Source organism: Macaca nemestrina, chromosome 6 (assembly GCF_043159975.1).
Source record: "Macaca nemestrina isolate mMacNem1 chromosome 6, mMacNem.hap1, whole genome shotgun sequence".
In the NCBI taxonomy this organism is placed as follows: domain Eukaryota; kingdom Metazoa; phylum Chordata; class Mammalia; order Primates; family Cercopithecidae; genus Macaca; species Macaca nemestrina.
Window position 1 is genome coordinate 17,899,975 of NC_092130.1, and position 13,952 is coordinate 17,913,926.

General features: G+C 40.8%; 1 long non-coding RNA gene across 1 annotated transcript in view; it reads left to right on the forward strand.

The window, feature by feature from the left end:
* LOC105480806 (uncharacterized) overlaps positions 1–13,952 on the forward strand; it is a 113,401-nt gene that overhangs the window by 71,655 nt on the left and 27,794 nt on the right. The window lies entirely within an intron of this gene.

Below are 13,952 nucleotides of genomic sequence, written 5' to 3' on the forward strand. Positions count from 1 at the left end.
GGAGGAATTCTGCATTTCATGTAGTTTTGTGAGAGATTGTACTCCACGTTCTAGTCTGGAAGCTAAAAGGATCAGATCCTCTCTTACTTCAATTTGACAGAGCCAGGGATCAAACATGTGAATTAGCTCAGTTAATGAGATATTCCTGTTTGCAATTTTTAATATTGATCAAAGGATGCAAAGACGTGGTAGGATACTTATAGGAGTCATTCACTACATCACCTACAACAATGATGCTCAAACTTCTCTTCTTAGGAAGAAACAGACTGTGTTTTCTGTTCCAAAGCTGTTTGACCTAACTTGCATCTTTGTTTGCTAAGCCTGCATCTCCAAACTCCCATTAGCTCTGTGAATTCATAGTATTGCTCAAATAGATATCCATCTGTGAAGCAGGTCCACTGTGTTCTGGTTACTAACTTGTCTGATTTGGTGAGACAGAACACCCACACACAAAACAAGTTACATGAAGCAGATTTATTACTTAACTGAGAGGCAACAAGTGACAATAAAAGCCTAGGATTCAGGGCATGCCAGTCCCCCAAGGCTCAGGAAAGCTGCCCAGGTTGGATGGAGTCTTGTTTGAATGGACTGCACTTGTACTGCAGCTGCAGGCCCCTGGAAAGCATCCCACCCTAGGTTTTATATGAGGGGAAGGAAAACATGACCCACTGGACTAAAACATTGAAGAGCAACTTGTTTCTAGGAGGAACTGGAACAGAGCCCTGGCTGTTCTAGTAAGTTTCTCCCTATCTTAGAATGTTGCATACTCGGAACATTCTACAGTTATACTTAAGAACTACGAACAGGAAAGGGGGAGAAACTGGGTGAGTCCAAGGTCACCCAGAGAACTGTTCTGCAGTTTACTGCTGATCCAGATAGCAAAGCTTGTCCATTTCCTATGCCCAGTGACATCCCCAGATTTGGAGTTGGAGATTGGTTTTGTCAGATCGATGTAACACCTGCACTGACACAATCTCTTTGCAACATCATTGAGCCATCGGCAGAATACATTTCACCAGGCCCAGGAGTACATTTGACTACTACTCATAAGCAAGGTGCTCAGGCTTGCTCAGAGCAGTGACCTAACAGAGGATCCCAGTGATCCAGGTAAGAGGGTATTAAAGTTGCCAAAAAAAGATCCTTCCAGTGGCCCCACTGTCTGCAGCCAGTGCACCTGCTTCTGTACTTCCTCTACTTGTGCTTCGACAATAACTGAAGTTTATCTAGGTGTAGCAGGAGGCGTTGGCAATTGCATATACTCCTCCAAGTTGGGCTAAAAAGATCTAGATCCATTCTGTTGCCTAAAACAATCTTCCCAAGGAAGCTGAGGGATGTCTGTTGGACTGACAAGGCAGTGGCTGTGAAAGAAGCAACATTTACTATGGTCAGAAACAGATTTCCTATAATTTTTTCATGAGCACGGACTCCTGTGTCTGTTATCAAAGAGCTCACAAAGGGCGTAAACCCAGAGACAGTTAGTAAGCCTCCCAGGCCAGTGGTGCATCTCATTTCCAGGGGTGATATCCAGGAGCACTTCCAGCATGCAGGATCCTAGCATCCATCAGGCATGACATTGCCCATCCTATATTTGACTCACCACTGAATCACTGAACCACCTGCAGAGAAAGGTGTAACTTTTGGGTGTACACAGCAACCCTTCTCTCACTTTATTATTCAGTGACACATTCATGGGTATGAAGGCATTGGAATTCACCAGCCAAGTCTTGAGTTAGTTGCATGAACTCAGTTTTCTTCAAATATTGTCCATGAAGCCCCTACACAGAGGGCTAACAACAGTTCAGTCCTTGTTTTCATTTTCACCCTGGGACACTTCTTGTTCAGGTAATCAAAGGAACGTGAAGTGTCAAAGTGCAAGCCCACCAAGGTCTTCTCAGTTATAGTTGTGACATTTTGGCAGTTAAGTTAAAACAGAGCACCTCTGATTCTCTTCCATGTGGTGGGTGCCAAATTCACACTGAAGCGTGCACTGCGGCATTAGGAATGTGTGTGTAATTTACCACTGATAGGATGAGAAGTTGCTGTGGTTTGTAACAGAGTAATGTCTGAGATGGCAATTACTAAATAAGTCTAACCCTTAATCGGGGTACCCAAGGTGGCTGATGCCTGGGAGAACCTAATAAAAGTGTTGTGCTTCCAGGCCTCTGCTGCCACATCCTTGTAAAATAAAACAGATTTACAGATGAGTGCCCTACACTTCACCCCTCTTGGGGTTTTAGGTGTTTCTACTTATTGAATAGGGTTTGGGCTGGGTAGACATAGTGTCCAATTTTGTCTGTTCCAGTCCCCAGGTTACCACATCTGCAGGTACTCATTGTCCTTGTTGCTTGAGCCAGACCATTCATTTTCAGTCCTCCAGTTCAGGAAGGGAAGTCACATCCTGTTCAAACATGACATGTTTGGTAATGCTGCCCACTTGACTGAAGGGTTTAGATTTCCCCAGTGTCCCTAGAGAGTCCTGGCACTCTGGTATTCCTTGGTTCCGTCCAATAACCCTGTGGGATCCCATAGAGAGCAGTGACCCACGGGAAGGATTGTTTTCAGATTAGAGTTAGGGGTCCCCGTCTGGAGTATTATGGTGGCCTGAACTGCAAACTGCCCCCCAGGACATGTACTCTAAAGGAAAAAAGAAATAAATGGTTGGGAACACTGAGATTGGGATTTGCAGATGTTGCCTAATCAAGCAGCTGGCTGGTTACCTCTACCCCGGCTAAGGCCATTGTTTCTCAACAGGTGCTGCAGTGCCATGTTTCCCTCACATCATGGTGCAGAGTTTAGTGTCCATACTGCTCTAGTCAGAAGGGGAACCACCCCACTAGCAGGACATCTTGATATTCTTTCTTCAGTTGCTTTGCAAGTGGGATCACAAGCTCTCTTCCAGGGAGGACATGGTAGGCCTAGCATCCATATGAGTGATACACGTTTGTCCTTTCCAGGCAGCAAGTTATTGCCATAGTCCCTGTCCCCATATAGGGGATCCTTTGATAGTCCCATCATTCAGTTGCTGTTCTCTTGACCAGATGGCTAGGTTGTAGATAAATGCCCATACATCGGTGAAAATGCAGCAAGATAGGCTGGTAAGTGGTGGCCTGCGTGGCCATCATTGGTGCATGTAGTTTGACCCTTGGGGCAGAATGTTCGTGTTCAGCCTCAGTAAAAATATGGCCATTCACTCACCAGATGGGGGCTGCAGTCCAGTGGACCCTGTCTGCTTTTAGTTTTGCAGGGGCATCAGTGAATCGTGCCATACCGTCAGTAGGCACAGGAGGAGTCAAAGCATCCCCTGAGGGTCACTTGGTCCATCCTAGAAAGCTAGCCATGGGACCCACCGCTTCCCTGGAATTCCGGCTCAATCCAACTTTAAATGTATGCGTTCCATTTGATAAGTGGGCTCTGCCAAACCTGTCCAATTTTATTGGTGAGGTTTGTAGGCAAACAAGTAAAAATAGGCAGTTGGTACTGCAGCAATCACATGTGGCATTCTGGCCATAAAACGTTCTATTTTTATCAGTTCCCAATAGTGAGCAAGGAGTTGCCATTCAAAAGGGGAGTCTATCTGTTGGCTATATCAGGCAACGTATAAAGTGCTAGAGCAGCCCAATGGCAGTTTTCTGTTGCCCCAGATGACAATCAGTGTGCACGCAAGTTGCAGACTTCTGTAATTCCAATGAGCTAGCAGGCTCTGAAAGTTGCAAAGGTAGTGCCCGGGCCACAGCTTTTTGAATGGTTTCTAAATCCTGCTCTTTCAAAGCCTTTCAAAGTTGATGGCTTTGTTGGCCACTTTGATTATGATGGCCAAAAGAACACTAAGATGGGGTACGCTGTCTTCAGTACCCAGAGGCCTCTTGGCTGCTCAGCCTCCATTTTACTTAGTTGGTGCCACCAAGGCCAATAGTATTTTCCTAACTGTATCTGAATATTCATTTGGCTTCCCATCTAACTGGCCCTGGCATTCAGCCTGTAATAGTCTTAATGTCCTGGAGGTCTTTTTGAGCAGTCCAACTGTAGTGTTACTTTGTGACAGGGTGGTTTGTAATATTTTTGTTTATAGCAATTCCTCAGTTAACCAGGTAACGTGCTACTCTCTACTTAGTATGGAATACTACGTTAGGTGAGTAACTCATTTGGACTTGGGTAGGTTAGGTGGCAGGCAGGAGTAGATATGCCCCATTGTTATGGCATGAATTTTTAGCTATGAGGGGTCATACCTCCTCAGGTGGCAGGTGAGGTTCTGCAGCACAAATGGTCAAAATGTCAATGTCTATAATGCACTGAGTGGCGGAATCATGGTCATGGGTACCTGAAATGCCCCCAAATGCCTGACCCGTAGGCAGATAAGCAACGTGGGTGACCTCATTTGTCTCCAAACCTCCCAACATCAGCAGCTTAATGTTTTTCTCTTTTCCCCTTTAATTCTGACCGTTGTAAAGGCCACTGGCCTCCAGTGGGGAACCTATTTCTAACTGCACTATTTGGCCCTGTCACTAATTACTCTATTAAATCTGAGACATTTGGACCTGCAATGTCCCTTTATCGAACAAACACACCAACCAATCTGCCTAAGACTTGTCTGGCTTTTCCTGATATTTGTCCTTTAGATCACAAGTCTCTGTTTCTGTGAAGGCTCAAGTTGCACATGTTGGTTCCCTCTCAAATGCCTCAGGATCTTTATGAGCATTTACTTTTTGAGCCCTCTGGTCCCAGGAATGAGTGATCACATATATGTCTGACAATCAGAGAATTGCATTCTGTGCTTCCCCGTTTCCATATTCCCTTTTCTTTGCCTCAATCCATGCAGCCAATTCATTCACATCCATTGGGAGTGACCTATGTCCCATTTATTGCACTTCCTTTCCCATAACTCATCTAGTTGCATGTCTAGTCCCTACATCCCCAGGCTGACATTTTTTCTTGGGTCAGATCCTGGAGGTTATTGTCTTTCTAGCTTCACCAGGACGCCATGATTTTATCAAGGAGGACACTGCTCAGTGCGCCATCTTTGTGAAGCAAGGTCACTGTGCACCAGATACCAACTTGTCTAAGTCTAGTGAGACAGAACACACCCACACAAAACAAGTTAATGAAGCCGATTGGATTTATTGCAAACAGATAGGCAGCAAGGAACAAGAGAGGCCTAGGATTCAGAGCCAGCCAGTCTTCCATGGCCCAGGGAGGCTGCCATGGTGGATGGCATTTCCTCAGTGTATGTCTCACTTGCACCAGAGCTGAGGAACCCCAGAAACCATCCCAGTCCAGGTTTTATAACAGAGGGCAACATGACATCCTGGGCTAACAGGTGAAAGCAGACCCTTTTTCTAGTAGGGACTGGAACAGAACCTGAGCTATTCTGGCCAGTTCTTCTCTATCTTAGGATATTGCATTCCCAGCACATTCCACAGTTACTCTCGAGGTCTACAAATGTGAAAAAGGAGAAAACCGGGTCTGTTCAAGGTCACTTAGAGAACTGTCCAGCACCACTCTTTTGCATGCAGCTGCCAGAGCTGCTTTCTGTTGCTTGCTGTGCTCACATCTTAACTATACAGTAGATTTGAGTACTTCTGTGATTTAAAATCCATTTCAGCACATCGATTTCTGGTCACAGGAATTACCTCTTATTAGCTCTGCTATATTTTCACATACCTGTATCTCCCTCAAAAACCCTGATATTTAATCCAAATAACTTACTTTTTTTTAATCTCCAAGAAGTTATATACTGTGAAAGATAATTTAGATAACAAGAGGTTTTGACATGAAAACTGAAGATATGTTTTCATTTCCATAGAAAGTCATGATGTAATAATACCTTTGCTCTTCTTTCCATAATCTGTAGTTTAAAAAATAGACATTGTGTAGATTTATCTGAGAATAAACTAGATTGGTTCTATCCCTTCAGCAGTTTTTTAAACTGTTTGTGAAGAAAGTGTAGGTATCCATAAACATAAATTTATTTAGACAACTTGTTGGTATTATATTAGTGGTAAAAACTTTGGACTTTATATTATACTATATCTTATGTAGTATATTATACATATTTATAAGATAGTATAAAATGTATTATTGTGTTATTATATTCTAGATATATTTTACTATAATTATATTATGCTATGTACATTAATATTAAAGTACAAGTTTAAGAACTGTAACTACTAAGTAGCTTATATTCTGTAGATAATGGATTATTTAATTTTCTTTTCATCATATGTAGGTAGTTAGCAATTATGGTACAACTTTCTGGTAGTCCTTGCTGACAATATGTGCTCTAGAAAGTATGAAAAAAATGCAAGGCTTGTGCAAAGTCTTTGAGGAATTTAAGTATTTTCCAGTTTTTTCAAAGTCATGGCAAAGGATGTTTCAGAATGAAAGATTACCTTGTAGGTGTGCATATGTATATTTAAACAGTATAATTAAAAATATACGTATGTTGCCTTCTCGACTACCAATCTTTATACTGGAAAATGTTTTTTGACCTTTTATAAAGCAGTTGAAATAATATGATGTATGATTTAGTTTGAAGTAATGCAAAGGTCATTTTCTTGTTAATATTTGGCAGAAGAGAGGGGGAATTTTAGAAACAAAGGCATTTTGTGGCATTAAGCAGAAAATCAATATAGTAATTATTCTTTCAGCCAGAATGTTTACCTTATATTTCCTAATTCCTGCTCAGTTCCTTTGTACACTAAGGGAATACAATCACAAACTGAAGATGTATGGTTCATCTGTAAGGAAATGTGGTCTTGTGGTTGTTAATAAATGAGAAAGAAAAAATAACTCAGAGGTATTTATCTGCTAGGTTGGGGCAATTATTATCGGAAGTACAATGAAAGGGAAGATTGTGGAATTGAGATATTAATGATGTACCCCATTGGGTTTATTTTGATTAAATCCCAAAGTACTTGGTAATTGTTAATCCTTGACTTGTTTGTAATTTAGACACAATAATGACAGATGAAGAATACTTAAGAGTAACTGATTAAACAGTGATGACCATTGCCAAATCCAATGAATGTCAAATATGATTCTGTTCTGCTCCATCAAGGGCCTATCATGGATGAAACAAAGTGTCTATTCTGGGAATAAACAATTTTGACTCACCAGTTGACTGATGTAAGCTTGTCTGTTGACTTTGGCAAATAGGAAAGTTGAATGTTACAATTTTATTATTGATGTTCTTGTTGCAGGAGAACTGTGATCCTCATTGTGTTTTTCTTTAATCAGTCTTGGCCCAGTGGCTTGTGCTTTCAGGCACTAAACAAATATTTGTTAAATAAAATCATGAATGCTTAAGGAAATCAATTTCTATTGCCTGAGGACATATGGAGAGGTTCTAAGGTAAAAAGAAGATAGATATTTTGGGCAGATGTGAATTTGGGAAAATAACCTGGATATAATGAGATGACAAAAAATAGTATTCAGTTTTATGAGTGTATCCTTGAGTTCTTGAATTGATTAACAGATGAAAACACGGGTTTTTGTTGTTGTTGTTGTTATACTGGTATAGTCTGTCCTACAGCAGACATATGCTTACATGTTTTAGAGAACTAGTGGTAAGAAAAGATGGGTTTGTATTCTAGTTCTACTTTGACCCTTCTGTGGGACATAGAGTCAGTCCTTAAACTCCGTTGTTCTCAGTAATAGTCAATCTTTGGCTTGGTGAATGAAGGAGTACATTAAATATTGTATTTATCAAAGGGGTCATAATTAATAAAGAACAGTAAAATCACACAGCTCATGTTGAAGGACTCTCCAAACAGATTACTTCTGTGAAGTGTCATGCATATACCTAGCATATAGTCTCAAAGCATGCTCTTAGCAATAGAATTATAGAGCACAGGCAAGTGACTTCTTGTAATATTGACCATTCAGGGGGATGTCAAGTCATGAGTCTTTTCTCAGAAGTAGAAGTCTGTATAAAGAGTCATGAAATCAAGGAAATGTATTCTGTTAACTTTTATTTTTTATTTTTGCTTTTTTTAAATTTATTTTTTGAGATGGAGTCTTGCTCTGCTGCCCCTATATCCACCTGGATATATGCTACCCTTATATCCAGGCTTTCAAAATGGCTTCCAACTGAGGCTACATACCAGCCTTGAATGCCTGAGGGATTCTATGTGAGTTACCTTTTTGGAGCAATATCTCTGTGCAATCTTTAGGCAACTCTATATGTAAGGTTCAGGGGCCTAGTAAGTCAAGGGTTTCTCCCATAGCCAAGATGGTAAACGCCCATGTCTCAGGCCTGGGAGTTTCTCTCTTTCTGTTTCCCCAGGTCCAGGAGCCTCTCTCAGATCTCAGTCAGCTCCTGTGTGGGCAAGCTGCCTCAAACTCTCTCCTTACTTACTTCTTGTGCTTCCCATCTCTTCTCTGGGGAATCCTAATATTATCTCCTAGATATTCTGTTCAAAATATGAGTATCTACTTGCTATTCTGGTTTCTCTCCATGTAGGAGGTATATGCTACCTGTGTCTATTCAGCCACCTTGTTGTTAAATATTTTGAATATTATGTCTACTCTCTTCCCTCTGTTCATTCAACTGGCATTTATCTGTTAACAACTTACTATGAATAAAGTATAGTTGGCACTAGAATTTTAGTGGTTCCACAAATGAATACTGGACATAGATGCAGCCCTTACTGAGGTAATAATACCATGTGCCAAGATCTTTGCAAAATGTTTATTAGGTTACTTAACCCTCACAGCCCTTCTATATGGTACATACAGGGTTTATTTCAGTTTAATATTGAGAAAACTGAGGCACTAAAATTTAAGAAATTCACCAAAGGTCACCGCAGTTTCTGGTTTCCAAAGATTTCCCTATTGCTGAAAATGTCTTCAATAGGTTGTTACTATTACTTCCTATATTATAATAGCCTGTCATTAAATGTTGCATTTAGGAAACCTCTGAATTTAAAATCCAAAAATTTTACTCCAACTAATTTATTTCTGGATGTCCTGATAATAGAGGTGTAGGTCTGGGTCCTACACCAGGCTGAGAAATGTTCCCACTCCCAAATGATAGTTCAGGACCTTACTTCTCTCTTGAACTCAGCTCTCTTCACTGTACTGACCTGACCAATTCCCAGAGAGGACCTCTCCCTATTGTCACACAATGGAAGACAGAGATACCGGGGGAAAATCTTTCCAACTTTAGCTCCAGAGCAAAAAAGGTGGATACCTTTTCTGGTATTCTTAACAAAGACCCTAGGACGTATCCTGTTGTTATTTAAACTATCCTGATTTAAATCCGCTGTGTCCATCCTGATTCACATAAACTGAGACTGTTTGCATGGGGGAGGAGCATCCTCTAATAAAAACTGAGGGGTTTACTAGAAGCCAGATACCTCCGTGTAGGCAAACACAAATGAATGCTACACGACCCCGAAACTGGCCTCAGAGGATTCCTCCTTTTCTAGAAGATTCTGTCTGGAAGTCCTGAGTAGCCTCAACACTCAGGAGTGACTGGATAAGGGAAATAGAGAGAGAGAAAACACAATTGTAACCTCTGAAACACAAGAGAAGACCACAGGAAGTAATGATGGAACGCACACCACTCTGAGTACATGTCACAGTACTTGAAGCTGATTTGAAGCTTCCTGCCCAGACTCACTCAGGCATTATGACTGTCAGGCACAACTGGCTTTTCACTCCCTGAGGATTCTCTCTGGCTGCCAGAACCTTCTTTACCCAGGTCCCTTGAAGGGCCAGAGAGTTGACATCTTGTAGGAGCAGCTCCCAGCCAGTGATCTCTCCTGTGGGATGGCACTGAGTCACAAGTGCCACACTGACTCCCAGCTTTATCCCAGTGGGGACTACTGCTCCTCTACCAGTGCCTCTGGGGTCACCTCCCAAATAAACCACCTGTACTTGAACCCTTTCCTCAGGGTCCTCAAATACTCATATAGGCCATGACTGCATAGAATCCAGGCTTATTTTTGCAAAATAGTTATCGTTCATTGTCAAATGCTTCTTACGTAAGCATAAAAAGGGAGAAGAAAATGCATGATTTCCTTTCTAGAAGTACACAAACCACACGTGTGCACCCACACACATGCACATATATACACACATAATAATCACAATTATAATTTTTTAGTTTGCTTATTTTAAATTGAGATATAAAATTTTATGTATTTGTTGTCTACAACATGATTGATTGATTGATTGATTGATTGATTGATTGATTTACTTACTTACTTATTTATTTTTGAGACGGAGTTTCACTCTTGTTGCCCAGGCTGGAGTGCAATGGCGTGATCTTGGCTTGGCTCATTGCAACCTCCGCCTCCTGAGTTCAAACAATTCTCCTGCCTCATCCTCACAGTTGCTGGGATTACAGGCGTGTGCAACCACACGCAGCTAATTTTTTTTTTTTTTTTTTTTTAGTAGAGACAGGGTTTCTCCATGTTGGTCAGGTTGGTCTTGAACTCCCGAACTCAGGTGATCTGCCCTTCTTGGCCTCCCAAAGTGCTGGGATTACAGGCGTGAGCCACCAACCCCAGCCACAACATGATGTTTTAAGGTGTATATGCACTGTAAAATTGTTAAATCTATCTAACTAATAAACGTTACTACGTTATGTAGAATCATTTTTTGTGTGTGTGGTGAGAACACTTAACAGGCATTCTCTTAGCCCTATTTAAGAAAATAACATATTGTCATTTACTATAGTTACAATGCTGTACAATGTATCTCATTTCTCCTGTATAACTACAAATATACATCCTTTGACAAACATACCTTCAATCTCTCCTCCTTCCAAACCACTTCAACCTCTGGCAAACTACCAATGTACTCTCTACTTCTATGATACCAACTTTTTGAGATTTCACATTGGCATGAAGTTATATGGTAATTGTCTTTTTGTATCTGGCATATTTCACTTAACATATTGTCATTCAGGTTCATCCTCTTGTTGCAAATGACAGGATTCTGTTCTTTTCATGGCTAAATAGTATTCCATTGTGTATATACACCACAGTTTCTTCATCCTTTCATCCATCAGTAGATACTTAGGTTGATTTCAAATCTTGACTATTGCGAATAGTGCTGTAATAAACATGAGAGTGCATATTTCTTTTCAACATAATGATTTTTATTTCCTTTGGATAGAAACCCACTAGTGGGGTTGCTGGATCATAAGGTAGTCCTATTTTTACTTTTTTGAGGACACTCCATATTGTTTTCCATAATGACTATACTTATTTTCATTTCTACCAGCAGTGTTTTAGAGTTCCCTTTTTTCACATTCTTGTCAACATTTGCTAGTTTTTGTGTTTTGGTAACAGCCATTATAACAGGAGGTAAGGCCATATTTAATTGCGGCTTTGATTTCCATTTCACCAATAATTAGTGATGTTGAGTATTTTTTTACATACCTTTTGGCTATTCATATGTCTTCTTTTGAGAAATATCTATTTAGGTCTTTTGTCCATTTTTAAAACTTGGTTACCTATTTTTGTGCTATTGAAGCATTTGAATTTCTTAGAGTTTTGGATATTAACCTTTTATGAAATGTAGAGTTTCAAACATTTGATCTCATTCTGTAGGTTGTCTCTTCACTCTGCTGATTGTTTTCTTTGCTGTACAAAAGCTTTTTGCTGGATATAATCTCATCTGTCTGTTTTTGCTTTTGTTGCCTGTGCTTTTGGGGTGATATCCAGAGAATCATTGCCTAGACCAATATTATAAAGCTTATCCCCTAAGTTTTCTTCTAGCAGTTTCACAGTTTTGGATCTTACATTTAAGTATTTAATCCATTTTTAGTTTTTTTATGTGGTGACAGATAAGGGTTAAATTTTATTTTTCTGCATGTGGATATCCAGTTTTATTTAATGAAGAGTCTGTTCTTTCTCCATTGTGTGTTCTTAGCATGTTTGTTGCAAATCAATTGGCTGTAAATGCAGTGGCTTGTTTCTAGGTTTTCTATTCTGCTCCATTGGTCTATGTATCCATGGGGTGTGCTAGCACCTCCCTCCTGCACTGGGTGTGTTAGCACCTCCCTCCCTCTTTGTCACTCTTATGGTATATTCAATCCAGGATATTTTTCTTCTCGTTCACGTTTTTTGGGAAGGTGGATTATGTCAGATAAAATTCAAGTTGGGACTGAGTTCTACATCTGGGTTGATCCAAAGCAAGACCAGATTATATGGAGAAGCTGGAGTGGAGAACAGAAAAATTCCTAAGAATGTGAAGATTTAGAAATAAGTAAAAATTTCTTGAAAAACTCCAGTCTTTGAAGACCTTGAAAATTGTGAAGTGAAAGCCAAAACCTCCCAGGAGTAAAGCTAGACCCGGTTAATATATGACTGTAGGTAGAAGAAATAGAAAGACTTATCAAAGTTTTTAAATTTACATGATTGTATCAGACGAGAGATACTGAGTCATAGCCACTTTACCAGGTCACCTTCCCCTTCTTAGACACCCATGGTTCAGGAGTAGACTCCATAGCCAAGTTTCCCAGTTCTTTGGAACAAAGCATTAAGATCATGGAGAACAGGTGATTGTAAAAGATGACGCTACCCACCCTGCATAGTGCCCTTGCTAACCCACACATGGGGGTGGGGAGGGCCAGACAGCCTTGAGATGTTCTCATTGTCATCCTGGCCATGGGCATGCAGAGGCACATCACACTGAGAAGAGAGCAAACAACATTTCCAACTTCACACCCAGTGTCAAAGACCAAATCTGGCATAGGGTGACTGAACTGGAGATCTGGAGGGCAGAGGGGGCACACTGAAGGGAGAAGGAGATGGGATCTCCTGAGTTTCAGTTTCTAGGAAAGAGCCAGCACCTAAATTTAGAACAAAAAAGCAGAAAAGGAAGAGTTCAAATCAGGAGAGCCTCCAGAAGGGAGTGCAGGGTTGGGAACCTCCCTCACCAGAGTGAAGGCAAGCCATCTTCCCAGAACGGAGACCCTGTTGAGAAAGACAGCTCAGTTCCTGCTCCAGAAGGGACAGACTCTTTGAAAATGTAAATCCAGACAAAGGATCAGGCATCTGTTACCACAGAACCGTCTGAGGAGGACACAGTAATCTCAGCAAGTTTCCCCGAAGCAAAGCAGCGTCAGCCTCTGAGCAGAGCCCAGGCCCTATCCAACCAGACTGTGCTTGGGATAGTAGGAACACTGAAGGTCACATACTCTCAAAAGAGAAAATCAGAAGTCTGGGCAGGCTAGGACCTGTGCTCTGAATTAGTGGGAGGAAAATCTTTGTTCTTGCTTCTCTAGGTGGGAATAGCTGACATGGCGCTCATGGCTTCTTTTCCTTCCTGAAGAATTATGCTGCACTGCTATCAGTTATTTACAACTTACAAAGCACCATGATAGCTCTCATAAAATGGAATCAGATAATCAGAAAGATTTGCTTCAGGCGGTGTATAGTGTTTACTGCAGCTCAGATTTTTTCATATAGTCTCTCCCCTTATAATAAAAACAAAAGAAAACAAACAAACAAACAAAACCCTCATAGAACGATGTTTTTATTTGGTCACAAAATAAAGCTACCAGTCTTAGCAGTTTTAACTTGATTATTTACATAAGAGCAGAAAGAGTGTAAATTTCTATGCAGGCCTTCTTAAGTTGCCTCCCTGGATGTTTTCATAAGGAGTCTCAGATTGGACCTTTTAATTCCTCTATTGCTGTCCTGAAGCTAGGAAGACAAGCCCAAGAAATTATCTCCACTAGATTTCACCTACAAATAGTATAAATTTTGGCAAGTTCTTCTCTTTTCAAGGCCCCCAAATATGCCATTTCCTGGAATCTCTGGGAGTGACTTGTGTTACCACCTGTAAGTCTGGATCCTGTAAGCGAGATACCTGGCTACAGTTCCCGGGACGGCTTTGTAAGAAAAGGTTCCATAAATTGCCTTAGAAGTGGCCTGGTCAAACCTGAATGAAAGAGCATCATTTTTGAATATGACATTCTGACAAGTCTTGGGTTGCAT